The sequence below is a fragment of the Aulonocara stuartgranti genome, assembly GCF_965226115.1.
Source record: "Aulonocara stuartgranti genome assembly, chromosome: 17".
Classification (NCBI taxonomy): domain Eukaryota; kingdom Metazoa; phylum Chordata; class Actinopteri; order Cichliformes; family Cichlidae; genus Aulonocara; species Aulonocara stuartgranti.
In genome coordinates, this window is record NC_138953.1 from 10,408,945 (window position 1) to 10,425,131 (window position 16,187).

Here is a 16,187-nt window from a genome sequence, read left to right on the forward strand (position 1 = left end):
ACCACTAAAAGCTGCTTTAATTAAACCTATACTGAAAAAGGACAATCTTGACAAGACACAAATGAAAAACTACAGGCCAATCTCAAATCTCCCATTTTTAAGTAAGACCATTGAAAAGCAGTTTCTCAACAGCTCAGTTACTTCTTAAAACAGAATAATTGCTACGATGCCTTCCAGTCAGGTTTTAGACAGAACCACAGCACTGAAACCGCTCTGACCAAAGTGATTAATGACATATGTCTGAATACAGACAGTGGAAAAATGTCAGTCTTAGTTTTGCTGGATCTCAGTGCAGCATTTGATACAGTTGACCACAACATATTACTCAAACGACTGGAGAACTGGGCAGATATTTCAGGAACTGTACTAAACTGGTTCAAAACATACTTAGAAAACAGGAAATACTTTGTATCAATAGGTTACTTCACATCTGAGCAGACTAGTATCACATGTGGAGTTCCCCAAGGTTCCATCTTGGGACTCCTTCTGTTTAACATTTACATGTTCCCACTGGCACAGATTATAAAGAACAACAAAATAAACTATCACAGCTATGCAGATGACACACAAATATGTATCACAATGTCACCAGGAGACCGAGGCCCTGTACAGGCTCTTGGTAAATGCATTGAGAAAATTAATGACTGGTTGTGCCACAATTTTCTCCAGCTAAACAAAAACAAAACTGAGGTAATAGTCTTTGGTGCCAAAGAAAAACAATTACAGGTCACCAGAGAACTTCAATCTATACATCTAAAAACCACAAACGAGGCGAGAAATTTGGGTGTAGTGATGGATGCAGACCTAAACTTAGAAAAACACATTAAGACAATAACAAAGTCAGCTTACTATCACCTCAAGAATATTTCAAGGATAAAAGATCTGATGTCTCAACAGGACCTGGAAAAACTAGTCCATGCATTCATCTTTAGTAGGCTTGATTACTGTAACAGCATCTTTACAGGTCTACCTAAAAAATCAGTCAGACAACTACAGCTCATTCAGAACTCTGCTGCTCGAGTCCTCACTAAGACCAAAAAAGTGGACAACATCAGTCCAGCTCTGAGGTCTTTACACTGGCTGCCTGTCCGTCAGAGGATAGACTTTAAAGTTCCGATGCTGGTCTATAAAGCTCTGAATGGTTTAGGACCAAAATACATCAGTGACCTCCTGACCTAGTATGAACCTTCCAGATCCCTCAGGTCAGGTTTTTTATCAGTTCCCAGAGTCAGAACCAGACACGGAGAAGCTGCATTCATCTTTTATGCTCCATATATCTGGAACAAACTCCCAGAAAGCCTCAGATCAGCTGAAACACTCAGTTTATTTAAATCCAGTTGAAGACTCACCTATTCTCAGCTGCATTTGAGTAAAACACCAAATCCACACTTTTAAGCTTAAATTTCAAAACTTACATTTTAACTACTGATTTTATCTACTGTTTTTTAAATCAATTTTAAATCATGCTTTTTATTTGTTTTTGTTTTTTAATGTCTCTGTAAAGCACTTTGAATAACCTTGTTGTTAAATTCTGCTATATAAATAAACTTGCCTTGCCTTACATACTGCCCTCTCGCACCTGGAGAAGAGAGACACGTATGTGAGAATGCTGTTTGTAGATTACAGCTCATCATTCAATACCATCGTTCCCTCAAAGCTGGAAGGAAACTGCAGGAAACTGAGACACTGGTGCCAAGACAACTAGCTCACCCTCAATGTCACGAAGACAAAGGAGTTGATAATGGACTTCCGGAGGTGTAGGGAAGCACACACCCCCATCACCATCAACAGTGCTGCTGTGGGGAGAGTGAGTATCTTTCGTTTCCTAGGCGTACATGTGGCGGAGGATCTCACATGGTCATTACACACAAACAAAACAGTGAAGAAGGCACAGCAACACATCTTCTTTCTCAGGAGACTGAGAGATTTAGCATGAGCCCCCGCATCCTCAGGACCTTCTACCGCTATGACACTGAGAGCATATCTCACCACGTGGTATGGCAACAGCACCGCCTACAACTGCAAAGCTCTCCAGAGAGCGGTGTGGTGTTCCAAAAGGATAATTGGAGGTGAGCTTCCCTCCCTCCAGGACATCTACAAGAAGCGGTGCCTGAGGAAAGTGGGGAGGATCATCAAAGATTCTAGTCACCCCGGCCATAAACTGTTCAAACTACTTCCGTCAGGCAGAAAGTACTGCAGTATCCGGTCCCAAACCAGCAGACTGGCCACCATCAGGCCACCAGACTGCTGAACACTGACCACTAACACTTCATAGACACCTCACTCTCATCTGCCGGAACCTGAACACTATGCACTTCATAGTGCATAGTGTCGCCGGGGCGATCGTGGCTCAAGAGTTGGGAGTTCGCCTTGTAATCGGAAGGTTGCCGGTTCGAGCCCCGGCTTGGACAGTCTCGGTCGTTGTGTCCTTGGGCAAGACACTTCACCCGTTGCCTACTGGTGGTGGTCAGAGGGCCCGGTGGCGCCAGTGTCCGGCAGCCTCGCCTCTGTCAGTGCGCCCCAGGGTGGCTGTGGCTACATTGTAGCTTGCCATCACCAGTGTGTGAATGGGTGGATGACAGGTTGTGTAAAGCGCTTTGGGGTCCTTAGGGACTAGAAAAAAGTGCTATACAAATACAGGCCATTTACCATTCATATTCTACATATATGCTATTTCTTTTGCACAGTATTTAAACTGCTGACCTCTGTATATTTTACACACACACACACGCACACACACACACACACACACATATGTATGTATATATATATATACATATATATATATATATATATGTATATATATATATATATATATATATATATATAGACGCACACATACAGTGGGGCAAAAAAGTATTTAGTCAGCCACCGATTGTGCAAGTTCCCCCACTTAAAATGATGACAGAGGTCAGTAATTTGTACCAGAGGTACACTTCAACTGTGAGAGACAGAATGTGAAAAAAAAAAAATCCATGAATCCACATGGTAGGATTTGTAAAGAATTGATTCGTAAATCAGGGTGGAAAATAAGTATTTGGTCAATAACAAAAATACAACTCAATACTTTGTAACATAACCTTTGTTGGCAATAACAGAGGTCAAACGTTTACTATAGGTCTTTACCAGGTTTGCACACACAGTAGCTGGTATTTTGGCCCATTCCTCCATGCAGATCTTCTCGAGAGCAGTGATGTTTTGGGGCTGTCGCCGAGCAACACGGACTTTCAACTCCCGCCACAGATTTTCTATGGGGTTGAGGTCTGGAGACTGGCTAGGCCACTCCAGGACTTTCAAATGCTTCTTACGGAGCCACTCCTTTGTTGCCCGGGCGGTGTGTTTTGGATCATTGTCATGTTGGAAGACCCAGCCTCGTTTCATCTTCAAAGTTCTCACTGATGGAAGGAGGTTTTGGCTCAAAATCTCACGATACATGGCCCCATTCATTCTGTCCTTAACACGGATCAGTCGTCCTGTCCCCTTGGCAGAAAAACAGCCCCATAGCATGATGTTTCCACCCCCATGCTTCACAGTAGGTATGGTGTTCTTGGGATGCACCTCAGTATTCTTCTTCCTCCAAACACGACGAGTTGAGTTTATACCAAAAAGTTCTACTTTGGTTTCATCTGACCACATGACATTCTCCCAATCCTCTGCTGTATCATCCATGTGCTCTCTGGCAAACTTCAGACGGGCCTGGACATGCACTGGCTTCAGCAGCGGAACACGTCTGGCACTGCGGGATTTGATTCCCTGCCGTTGTAGTGTGTTACTGATGGTGACCTTTGTTACTTTGGTCCCAGCTCTCTGCAGGTCATTCACCAGGTCCCCCCGTGTGGTTCTGGGATCTTTGCTCACCGTTCTCATGATCATTTTGACCCCACGGGATGAGATCTTGCGTGGAGCCCCAGATCGAGGGAGATTATCAGTGGTCTTGTATGTCTTCCATTTTCTGATGATTGCTCCCACAGTTGATTTTTTCACACCAAGCTGCTTGCCTATTGCAGATTCACTCTTCCCAGTCTGGTGCAGGTCTACAATACTTTTCCTGGTGTCCTTCGAAAGCTCTTTGGTCTTGGCCATGGCGGAGTTTGGAGTCTGACTGTTTGAGGCTGTGGACAGGTGTCTTTTATACAGATGATGAGTTCAAACAGGTGCCATTCATACAGGTAACGAGTGGGGGACAGAAAAGCTTCTTACAGAAGACGTTACAGGTCTGTGAGAGCCAGAGATTTTCCTTGTTTGAGGTGACCAAATACTTATTTTCCACCCTAATTTACGAATAAATTCTTTACAAATCCTACCATGTGAATTCATGGATTTTTTTTTCACATTCTGTCTCTCACAGTTGAAGTGTACCTCTGGTGCAAATTACTGACCTCTGTCATCATTTTAAGTGGGGGAACTTGCACAATCGGTGGCTGACTAAATACTTTTTTGCCCCACTGTATATAGATGCATACATATACAAGAATCACACTCGCATCTGCTGTACCAGTGTAACAGTAATGTGACGTGACAATAAAAGTGATATGATTTGATTTGGAATACAGTTACTCATATTTTGTATTTTAAATACATCACAGTGGTAAATGAATCCCATTACTCCCCAACACTGTACATCAGCCTTCCATACATATTGAAAATGTAAGGGAGTGCAGAGATCTTGAGTATCTCAGAGTATCTTGGCACAGCATGCATGCAAGATAGAGTTCACTTAGTAAACATGTAAAGGTAGAAAACAGACTCAGTCAGCTTATATGCTTTTATTAAAATGACTTCAGTGATCTAATTATTCACTCAGAATAATTACTGATAAGTTCGTAGACCCATTTCTATCTAATTTAGTACAAAAACACCATTACTGGCAAGTTGGCAACTGTATCACACCCTCGACCACCTCTGACGCATTCCCACTGCCCCAACATGTCTTCCTTTGGTACACACAAACTCAGTTTTATTATTTTCTCAATACAGTTTATCAACACTAAAATATCGAAACTGAATATTATGTCTGTTCACGTCTTCTCTGTTCACAGTGCAGGTTTCTGTAAGACAAAAAAAAGAAAGGCCTTTTAATGTTAATAAAATACAGGAATGCACAGAATATTGTGTTCTTTAAGGGACATTATGGGTATGATTTATTTTTTAGTTTATTTTTTCCTGCCTAACTATAAATGTCATTATCTTGTTTTTCTATGGCTATTTTACATGCCATCTCTAACATAGATTTCTGTACTGAAATTTTGAAGAATAAGAAATGTTTAAAAGTCACATTTGGATTTAAACTGAGCTTTCTCTAAATAAGTGGGCCAGTTATTTAATTTATGTACTTATTTATTTTTGGATTTTAGAGCAGAGTTATTTGTTAGACAAATATTCAGAATTTTAAGTCAGAAATTTGCACACCTGTATGGCTGCGGTGCTGTAATGTCAGCCATTCTTAAACTCTCTGTGAATTGTACTCATGACCATTGATCAATGACCATTTGTATATTATTGATCATGAAATTTACCTAACAGGCCACTGTTAGTCAGTGGTGCTAGTTTCAGGTTGAAAAAACCTGCGTTTAGTTGAGACTGAAGAAGTCACTTGGATGAGTGATTAATTATTTCGACCACTGAAAACACTACATCCACATGAATAGAATCAATCTTTTGGGACATCCTGCTACTTCTATCAGCAGTCACATCGTCAGTAAACACTGGTGACCCAGTTCATCTGACAGCCATACATGTTCATGCCATAATATTACCTCCACCACATTTCAAGTGTCAAGTGGCTTTTTTTGTTATTTCAACCATGTACAGTGGTACAGTACAGAGTGAAACAAGACAACGTTCCTCCGAGACCACGGTGCTACATATGACATGTAACAGACAATCAACACAGGACTACGTAAAGTGCAATCTGCAAATACTGCAAAAAAAACGGGTGGACACAAAGGAATTTGCTGCTCTTGACAACCTCCACAGAGCATCCATCAATGTTAAGTTTTACAGTGATCTCTGCTCTCCTGAAGTCAACAATCATTTCTTAAACAGGTTGTTGGTTATACACCAGTCCGTTAGCTATGCTGGCTTGTCGTTCTTGCTGATGAAATCCACTACAGTCATGTCATTGGCAAACTTGATGATGCATTGCTGCACAGTTGTGAGTCAGCAGAGTGAACAGCAGTGGGCTGAGCACACTGCCCTGAGGGGCTCCAGTGCTCAGTGTGGTGGTGCTGGAGATGCTGTCGCCGATCCGAACTGTCTTTCTGTCAGAAAGTCCAGGATCCAGTTGCAGAGGAAGGTGTTCAGATCCAGTAGGCTCACTTTTCCGATCAGGTGCTGAGAAATGATTGTGTCTATGAACAGCATTCGTACACTACTTCCTTATTATCCAGGTGGGAGAGGCCGAGATGTAGAGTGGTGGCGATGGCATCATGATGGTGACAGGCGAACTGCAGTGGATCCAGTGTGGGTAGCAGCAGGGTCTTAATGCGCCTCATGATGAGGTTCTCAAAGCACTTCATCATGATGGGTGTGACTGCAATAGGATGGTAGCCGTTGAGGCAGGACACTGGGGACTTCTTTGGCACAGGAACCATGGTGGTGGCCTTGAGGCACCTCAGGGAAAGGTTGACGATGTCAGTGAGGACATCTGTCAGCTGGTCTGCATATTCTCTGAGTAGTCTTCCAGGAATGTTATCTGGACCAGCAGCTTTCTTTGGGTTAACTCTGCGAAGAGTCTTCCCCACATGAGCAGAGGTCAGACACAGAACCTGGTTGTTGTGAGGATCGGAGGACTTCCTCACCAACACATCATTCTGTGCGTCAAACTGTGCATAGAAGTTGTTTAGTGTGTCTGGTAAGGAGGAGTCACAATCGCAGGCAGGTGTTGTCTTTCTGTAGCTTGTGATGGCCTGGATGCCCTGCCACATGCGTGGCGTGTCACTGCTGTCTTGGAAGTGGCTGTGGGTTCTTCTGCCATGCGTGTGCTTCGCTGCTCTGATGGCTCAAGACATGGAAATATTTGTGTAAACAAGATCCAGCGCGTTTTCCCCCCTTCTCGCGATGTCCATGTGTTGATGAAATTTCAGAAGCACTGACTTGAGATTTGTGTGGTTGAAATCTCTGGCGATAATAAACAATCCATTGGGATGTGCATTCTGGAGCTCGCTGATCGCTGATATTTGATAGTTCATATATTATCAAATGTAATATGCTTCAGATAATGCTTTTTCTCTCATTCTACATACTCTTCTTCATCATTCTATTACACATTAATCTTTGTTTCATCTCTACAAAGGAAAAAATATCTGAACTGTGCTGGCTCTTTTAGAGGTTTTGTGACAAAGTCTAGTCTGGCCTTCTTGTTGTTGGTATTTTTGTACTTGAGTGGACCAGCTGTAATCTATCAGTTTTTAAATTCATGAAGCATCTCCTGATTTTGACAGTGATATTCCTATCTCCTCAAGATTCTCGGGTAGATGTTGTGAAGTTGAAAGCATTCTGTGATTATCCACCCTATTTCTGACCTGGTTTTGTTTATCAAAATAAAACAATTTCTCAGATTATTGATTTGGTCTCTCCCAAGGTTTTCTGTGTTTCTTTCAAGTCTAATGATGACCTTCACTTGCATCAACATCTCTTTGGTCCTCATATTAAGAATGAAAAGACAACAAATGCAAACTCAAGATTCAGAATAAACTTCAAATCTTTTCTTCTTTTTCTGTATTTAATAAAATAAAAAGGGAACATATAAAAGGAACTGTAATTTACCGAGGCATCTAATCTCTCCAGTCCATTCACCATCGATACAGGTTTTGAATGGTCCACCATCCATGAGCAAGAATTGCTGACAGACATATTCAACTCCTTCATTATGTTGGTACTCTTGTTTAGTAGTTATTTTGGTGTCTCCATTTGAAAGAGGTGGTGGCTTCCCACAACCACAACATTTTATACTATTAGTAATATATTTTTTAGAATTGTATTATTAAAATCCAAAATTCTAGTTGATTTTTGTGAAAATAGCTATTCAGACTTATTACTGTATGAAATGATTGTTTTTTTTAAATGAAATGTTTTAAATATTAGTATAGGTATACTGAAATATTAATATAAGTATTAAAGATATTGGCTCACACAGAATGATTCTGCAAGTTTTATGTGATTTGTTTACCGTTTTCTTCTTGTCATTCATTTACATGTTTGTTCAGGCAGCTTGTGTCACTTCCAGTTAAGGAAAAAAGCTTTATTGGCAAGAGGACAAGGTCATTACATCAATAAATAACCAAAAGGAAACAAAAAGACTCAAACTAGCACAACCATTATGAAATGTTCAGTGGTCTAGGCCAGCGGTCCCCAACCTTTTTTGCGCCACGGACCGGTTTATGCCCGACAATATTTTTACGGACCGGCCTTTAAGGTGTCGCGGATAAATACAACAAAATAAAACTAGTACCGGTACCGAAAAAAGAAGATTTATTCATAACACACGTGAAAAGACCCAGGAAAACCGAGTAAATGATAAAAACGATAACAAAATAACCCTGAAAACCGATAAAAACCCTGAAAACTATACATTTCACACCTGAGCCTCAACTCTCATGGCCCGGTACCAAACGACTCACGGACCGGTACTGGTCCGAGGCCCGGGGGTTGGGGACCGCTGGTGACATCATTATGATTTTTATATTTTATGATATATAATATAAAATATATAATATCGTAATTATCTCATAAGAGAAGCAGCAATTAGGAGAGCAGCAGTAAGAGAAAATAGCTTGATGTATTAATATAGTTTTTTAGGAAAGGCAACTGTGGCCAATTGCTACTGTTTTCTTGGATTTTGTGAAGCACTTTGGTGTACCTCTGGTTTTAAATGTGCAATACAAATAAAGTTGTATTGTATTGTATTGTATTGTATTGTACAGTGTCCAGACTTAAACCCCGTAGAGTTTGGGATGGACTGGACAGAGTGAAAGCAAAGTAATCTGCAAGTGCTACACATTTATGGGAACATCTGTAACAGATGTGGGAAGAACTCTCTGAAGAATATTTGATTTCTATTGTAGAAAGAATGCCACAGGTTTGTTCAGCTGTTATATCTGCCGAAGGTGCTACTTTGATAAGTCAAAAGTTTAAAAAATACATTTTGGTCTTTAAATTAATTCCATGATTTCTCTTTCAACTCCAATTGCTTTTTTTGTACTATACTTTCATTTTAGAGTGCAATGAGACAATAAACAGCATAATTTTCAATAATAAACTAGAAAATTGGGGTGTTCTAAACCTTTAGACCTGCTGTGTACATAAGGTATGTATAAAGGGGCCATGAAAAGGGAAATATGCTGTGTAAAAAGAAGATTATGCAATTCTTGTACACGGTTTTCATGCTTCATATAATAGCTTCCTCCGTGAATGGAAATCTTAAATATTACTGGCATAAAGTATATAATTTTTTTACTTACCTTAAATGAAAGGTTAATTTACTTTTGTTTGTCTGTGACCATTATCAGATTCATCTTAATCCAGTCACGTCAGCTTAGGATTCATGTGCTGATTTAGCTGCATTACATTCAGTCTGTATTTAGATCAAATGGGGAAGTGACAACCAGATTGAATCAGCTTCCATATGAGTGAGGAGGTGGAATAAATGACTAACTTTTTGTCTCTGCTTCCCATTGCAATCAAATTCATTTCCAAATGAGGTTTGTGGTCTGTTTATTGTGCCACTTACGTAAATGTGTAACGTTCACATGTTCAGGACTGTGAAAATCTGGAAAAGGTGAGGAAGAGTCTAAGGTAGAGATTTATAAAAACCAAAACATATTGATGTATGAGGATTTTAAGGAAGAGTTTGTGCATGTACAATTTTACTACAAAGGTTTCAAAAGGATGCAAAGTGCATTAATAAAGTATGGATGACATATAAGAGTACAATACACTAGATTTAAAAAAACATACTCAAAAGAAAAAATCTGATTGCCTAAAGGAAAACAAAGTACAAAAATGCCTGATATGGTTTCTTTAATTGCTATTCCTAAAAGCACACAACTCTCCAAAATCACCAGACCCCTTACATGAAAGTTAAGTTGCTCTACAGTTTATTCCAGATTCAAATGTTTATACTCCATGCATATAGTGTGTTTGCAATCGATCATTCCAGGTGTATGAAGACAGTCTGTTGCAGGTCGGGTCAATAAAGTCCAATAAATAAATAAATATTTTTTTATTCTCCCTTTCTCTTTCTACCGTATTCACCCAGTGGAGTGAATCTTATATCAATATGAATATTATGTCACAGTCCTCCATTCCTCTCTGTGTTGTCTAGGTTTGTGTTTTTCTATCTCTCTTTTACACACTCCTCTCCTCCTGGGTGTTACTCATTTACAGGGTCCTTGACCAACACACTTGAAGGCAGCTGGCTTACCTGTAATTCATTGTCCTGGATTACCCTGCCTACTACTTAAGGTGATGGCAGAGTGATATTCTCCGCTGGATTGTTGTACTTACCTCTGTTAGTGTCAGCTGGCCTTGTGATTCCTGTTTTCTCTCTACATGTTTCCTTTCCATGTACAGAACTTCCTGGACCCTTCCCTGTTTCCCTCCGAACCCCCATCGAGTGAGTGTGAGTGGACCTCTGTGGATTGTGAAGTGCTAGTGTGAAGAGGAGTTTAATTGTGTTTGCCTTTTTCCCCTTGTACCTCCTTGGATTCCCTGGAGCCCCTCTCACCCCCAACACTGTATATATTTATATATCTCACCTGGTGGCATTGTGTAAATAAACCTCTTTTGATTGCACTATTTAGAGTCCTGTGTTTGATTCCTGCCTTTGTGATTGTGACACATTAAAAGTTATACAAGAGGAGAGTCGGATTAGCCAGGATTAACAAATGTTCACAATCAGTCTTCTTTATGTAAAGTAATGACATGCCTTTCAACAATGCCCATATTGAGGCCATTTTCTCCATTCCTGTCTTGGCCTGGTCAGAGAGCTCATAGAGGCAGGGCCACTTTCTTTTCTCCTGGCTAAGCAGAAGAACAGATCACAGACTGAACATTTTTTCAGCTCTTTCAGGTAGAAAAATGTTAAAAGTATCAATTAATTATTATATAAAATCAAAAGATGTATATATGACTTTTATGTCAGAAGAGAATGCAGTTGCTGTCCACCTAACAGCGTACTTGGATAAACATAACATCTATGACCGTTTCTGTTTCAAATGCTGCACTAATGAATTAGACCAACTATTCACTTTAGCTAAAGTTATTAAGTTAGCTAAAGAGTTGGGATGCTGTGTAAGACATAAATAAAGCTAAAATACAAAGGTTTGGACACTGTTTTGCATGTTTCCCTACTCTAGGGGTTTCTACAAGCATACAGGGCTCTGAGAGGGTACAATATGACAACTCTGGAATTCTACTAGAAACAGTTGATCATATTTGTTTGTCGAAGCTGAATTCAGCTAAATTAGCATTTTTAGCTAACAGCTACAATAAGCATAAAAGTTACTGTATGGCTATCATTTGTTAACATGACGCTTGTTCTTATACATGTAATACATTTATTACCAACCTGAGAGTTTATCCGCTGGTCATTCGACATGACGAATGACTTCTGAAGTCCGTGCCCCCCAGCTTTGTGGAGTCTTTGATAAACTTTTCATGATGCCAACAGACTCAATAAATATAAATAATAAATATCTCATAATTAGCTTCACATATTTGTGTTTTATACTTTATTGCACATAGTTAATCATTGTAGAGTAGTATTAGAAGTAGATTGCTACACTCAGATACTAACAGACACAAATAGAGAGGAGCTCCCTTCTCTAACGAATTTGCGGGTTAGGGTCTGTCTCACTAGTGAAGGCACCAGAAGGTAAACATGGTCATAAATTTTGGGATTGGAGAAGCTCTTTCTCTCTTTCTGCAAGTCTGACCGAAAGCCACTTGAAGTGGCATCTCCAAATAAGGAGATGCTCAGAAAATTACAGAAGAAGAAATGTGAGCTGACATCAGACCTAAGGCCACCCTAAACTGTTTCGACCAATCATGTTAACATTATCCTTATCAAACATAATGAAAAAATGTTTACTGCCTGGGTGCAGCAGCCTTTTGTCTCTGTGCCGGAGAGAGGAGGTCTATAGCGCCATGTAAAACCAGTTTTTGATAATAAATTGCGAAAACTTATAATTGGAGCATATTTGTCTTCTCTCTCACAAAAACCTCTACACATAGTAACCTATACTCGATGGTCACGATAAAGCCATTTTAACCACTGTACGTGGAAAAACTCACAATACATTGGACTAGTCATTAAATTTTCCTAGAAAAACAGTGAGCGGCTGCCTAACTAATCAATTGGTGTTAGCTGCAACGGCGGCCTCTGGAAATTACAGCAAGGACTGCACTGGATTCAAGGTTGGAGACTTCGTTCTACAGTTTGCAGCTGCCTGGGAGGAGGCTTACTGCATTTCTTCCTGTGTGACAGACAGTGCGGCAGGGAAGAGGACTCCTCTTGGATTTGACCAGATTCCTCCTCAGAAGAGAGGCGCCAGTTTATACTTTTTTTTCAGGGCCACTGGCTCCCCCGACCACAGCGATCCAGGCCTGCAACCATATCGGACGTGGCGATTCTGGGTTGGTTTGTGTGTGTCTGTGTGTGTGGTGGTGGCCCATTAAACTAAAGTGGTGAATTAAATCACAAGTTACTTTGGGACTTTATTCTACTTATTCTATTTTCGAAACTGAAGGTGACTAATTGATTTAATTATTTTTTTTGCTGGTTACTCAGTTAACAAATTTAATTCAACTTGAAGATCTTGTTGCAATTGAATGTTTCCTATTCCCAGATAAGTTTTTAGTAAGTAGTTATTGTGTGATTAGAGTGGGAAAAGGGAAACACTAAACTTCCAAGCAAAGTGAGAAAAGCTTCTGAAAAGAAAGGGAACGCCTAAAAAAATTATATGTATATAGAAACAGGAACCGATAACAAAATTAGCAGGTAAGATATAGCGATGGGAATTCCGGCTCGTTTTAGAGAACCGGCTCTTTTTAGTGAGCCGGTTCTCTAAAAAGAGCCAGATGTAACAGTGTTGGCTTCTTAGGGCTCCCAAGCGGCTCTTCAGGTTGTTTTGTTGTTTTAATTAATTTATTATCAACAACAATAGAATATTATGCACAAAATGAATTACTAATGTAAAAATGTTTTTTGTTTATTTATATATGTTTATTATATAAATATGCTTTTATTTATTTACTCCACATAACATAATGAAATACAAAAAACAACTATCCATCCATCCATTCGCTTCCGCTTATCCTTTTCAGGGTCGTGGGGGGCGCTGGAGCCTATCCCAGCTGTCATAGGGCGAAAGGCGGGGTACACCCTGGACAGGTCGCCAGTCTGTCGCAGGGCTAACACATAGGGACAGACAACCATTCACACTCACATTCACACCTAGTGACAATTTGGATTAATCAATTAACCTATCCCCACAAGCTGCATGTCTTTGGACGGTGGGAGGAAGCCGGAGTACCCGGAGAGAACCCACGCAAACACGGGGAGAACATGCAAACTCCACACAGAAAGACCCCGGCCTGATGTTGGAATTGAACTCAGGACCTTCTTGCTGTGCGGCAACAGTGCTAACCACCGTGCCACCGTGCTGCCCCAAAAAACAACTATTTACAGTTAAACTTTGAACTATTTAAATTTTCAGCTTTTTCTTTTAAACAAATTTAAAGTGAAACAACACAAAACACTGGAAACCACAACACAATAAAATATAGATTAAATTATGCAAAGCAAAAAGAAAAAAACTGAAGACCCAGATCTTTAATTTAGGTAAAGGTTTGCATTCAGATGCATGATGCTGTAGATACTGCAGCAGAAGCAGCAGCAGCAGCAGCAGCAGTTGCAGTAGACACACTGGCACCTTCATTAATATCACACTCAACTGACTGTGTTTTATCTTCCCATTGCACTGATGGGTGGACAGTTCTCAGGTACCTGTGCAGTTTGTTTGTGAAGCCTATATGATATTCTTTTCTTGTAGACTCTACACTCTGCCTTTGTAATGTCAGTAGAATTGAAATGGTTCCAGATTTTGCATCACTCATTTTCTTTACTATACCTTTCTAATATTGTTTCTTGTTGTTGCCTCTGGCTCTCTCTCTCCCTCTGTTCATGTGCTAATGCTGCTGTTAGTGTAACTATCGCCCCTCCCCCCTCTGCTCAGCACAAACAAAAAAACAAACACATATTGATCAGTGTGGCATGAAGCGAAAAAAGTGTGAGAGAAAGAAAAAAATAAAGCAGTTCCAAAATCCGTTTTGTTCGCGACCGACCCATCACTAGTAAGATAAAGTAAAACGAACTCTAGGCGGGCCTAGCTACTTCAGGGTTGCTACATTAGGATGATTGGTTTTTGCTCTAGATTAAAGAATGGCAGTTGATCAAATTAATTTTCATCAATAATGCTTTTACCTCATCATTTGCATCAAACATTTGTTTTATCATTTACTGCACATAGTTATGTTTAGACTGCTACCCTCACCCACTAACAGGCATAAACAGAGAGAAGCCTTCTTTTCTGTGGAATGTGTGATGAGCAAGGTCTGCCTGAACTGGTGATGGCACCAGAAGGTACAAAACCTTGAGGCCCACTCTGCTAGAGGAAACTCGGCTGTTAATTTCTGTGGTTAGAGAAGCTCTTTCTCTCCCTTTTCTTTTCCTCGCTCCCTTCGCTATCTCTTTATGTAGATCTGAGCAGAGGGTAAGAGGTGGTTGCCATGGTAAAGGGAGCGTTGCCTGCAAGAGAGTCATCTCTAAATAAGGAGATCCAGAGAGGTGCAAAAGAAGAAACACAAGCTCATATCAGACCACCCTCAACTGTTCAGACCTAGGGTTGCCAACTCCCCGAAAAATAAATAAGGGACACCTCGTGGCCAGGGCCGGGCGACCCAGTTGTCTTCACCCTTCCCAGTGTGGTGAATTTTTAGCTCTTTTTTTGTGTGAAATTATTTTTTTAACCATTTGACTTGAAGTTGATTTAAGTAGATGCATATTCTATTCTTTGTGATATGACCATATGGGAAACAAGTGATCATTTAGCCATTTATTTTTAGCTCAAAATGACAACATTAACACAGTAAAACAGGTCTCTTTCTTAAACTGTCATGCTTAACTTTTGAGAATATAAGTAAATCTTTCTTTAAAAGAACTCTGTCCTGCTTAACTTAAAATAATAGAAAACAATAGAAAGAAAAACATTCTTGTAACAGTGCACATTTAGTGCATTTAGTACAATTGGCTTCAGTTGAGGTATTATTTCAGACGCTCATCAGCTGCTCCTGTTTCTAAACCCGCTTGTTCCCATGATTATGCATCTTAACTCATCATCATTATTCATCTATGTATTACTTTTATGTATTAGTGATCTATTTGTTGTAATCATCTATCCTTGCAGTTGTTTATTACACAAAATAAGTTATATTATCACACTTCTGGCCACATAGCGCTGATATTCACTGCACATGCCCATATTAACTTTTTCCAGCCAGGTGTTTTCCTTTTCCCATTCTTCCCTTTCTCTGAGGGGAACAAACATTGCTGCTCTAATGCTGGGCTCACACTGTGCGATTTTTGGCCCATTTTGAGCCGATTTTTGAGTCGTGCGACTGTTTTGGTGATCGGACCGATTTTGGCCTTCATCGTGCATCGTGTAGTATACGTGGGGTAACGAGAAGTGATTAACACCTCACAACCAGCTCCCGATCATCAATCGCTCGTGAGGGTCTCACCGACTGCAGCCGCTCAAACTGCTCACGCGCAAACACGTAAACGTCGGTGAAAAACACGAAATAGCACAGCAGTGCAGCGTGTGATCTGGACACAAGCGATGGAGGCACAACTTGTAGAACTTTGGAAAGCTCATCCGAGCCTTTTCGATGTGGCATCACAAAATTATCACGACCACAACAACCGTGAAAATAGTTGGATCTACACTGCTGCTCAATCACAGCTGCCTGATCAATGTTTTTCATTAGCAATTTAGCAAAGTTGATGGTGGTGGTGTGCGTGTGTGTGTGAGTGAAAGACAGAGAGAGAGAGAGCGAGAGACAGATCTTCTGTTATAACCTTCATGTTATGGACGCACAGTGTGAGCTCTCAGGTCGCATCAGAGCAT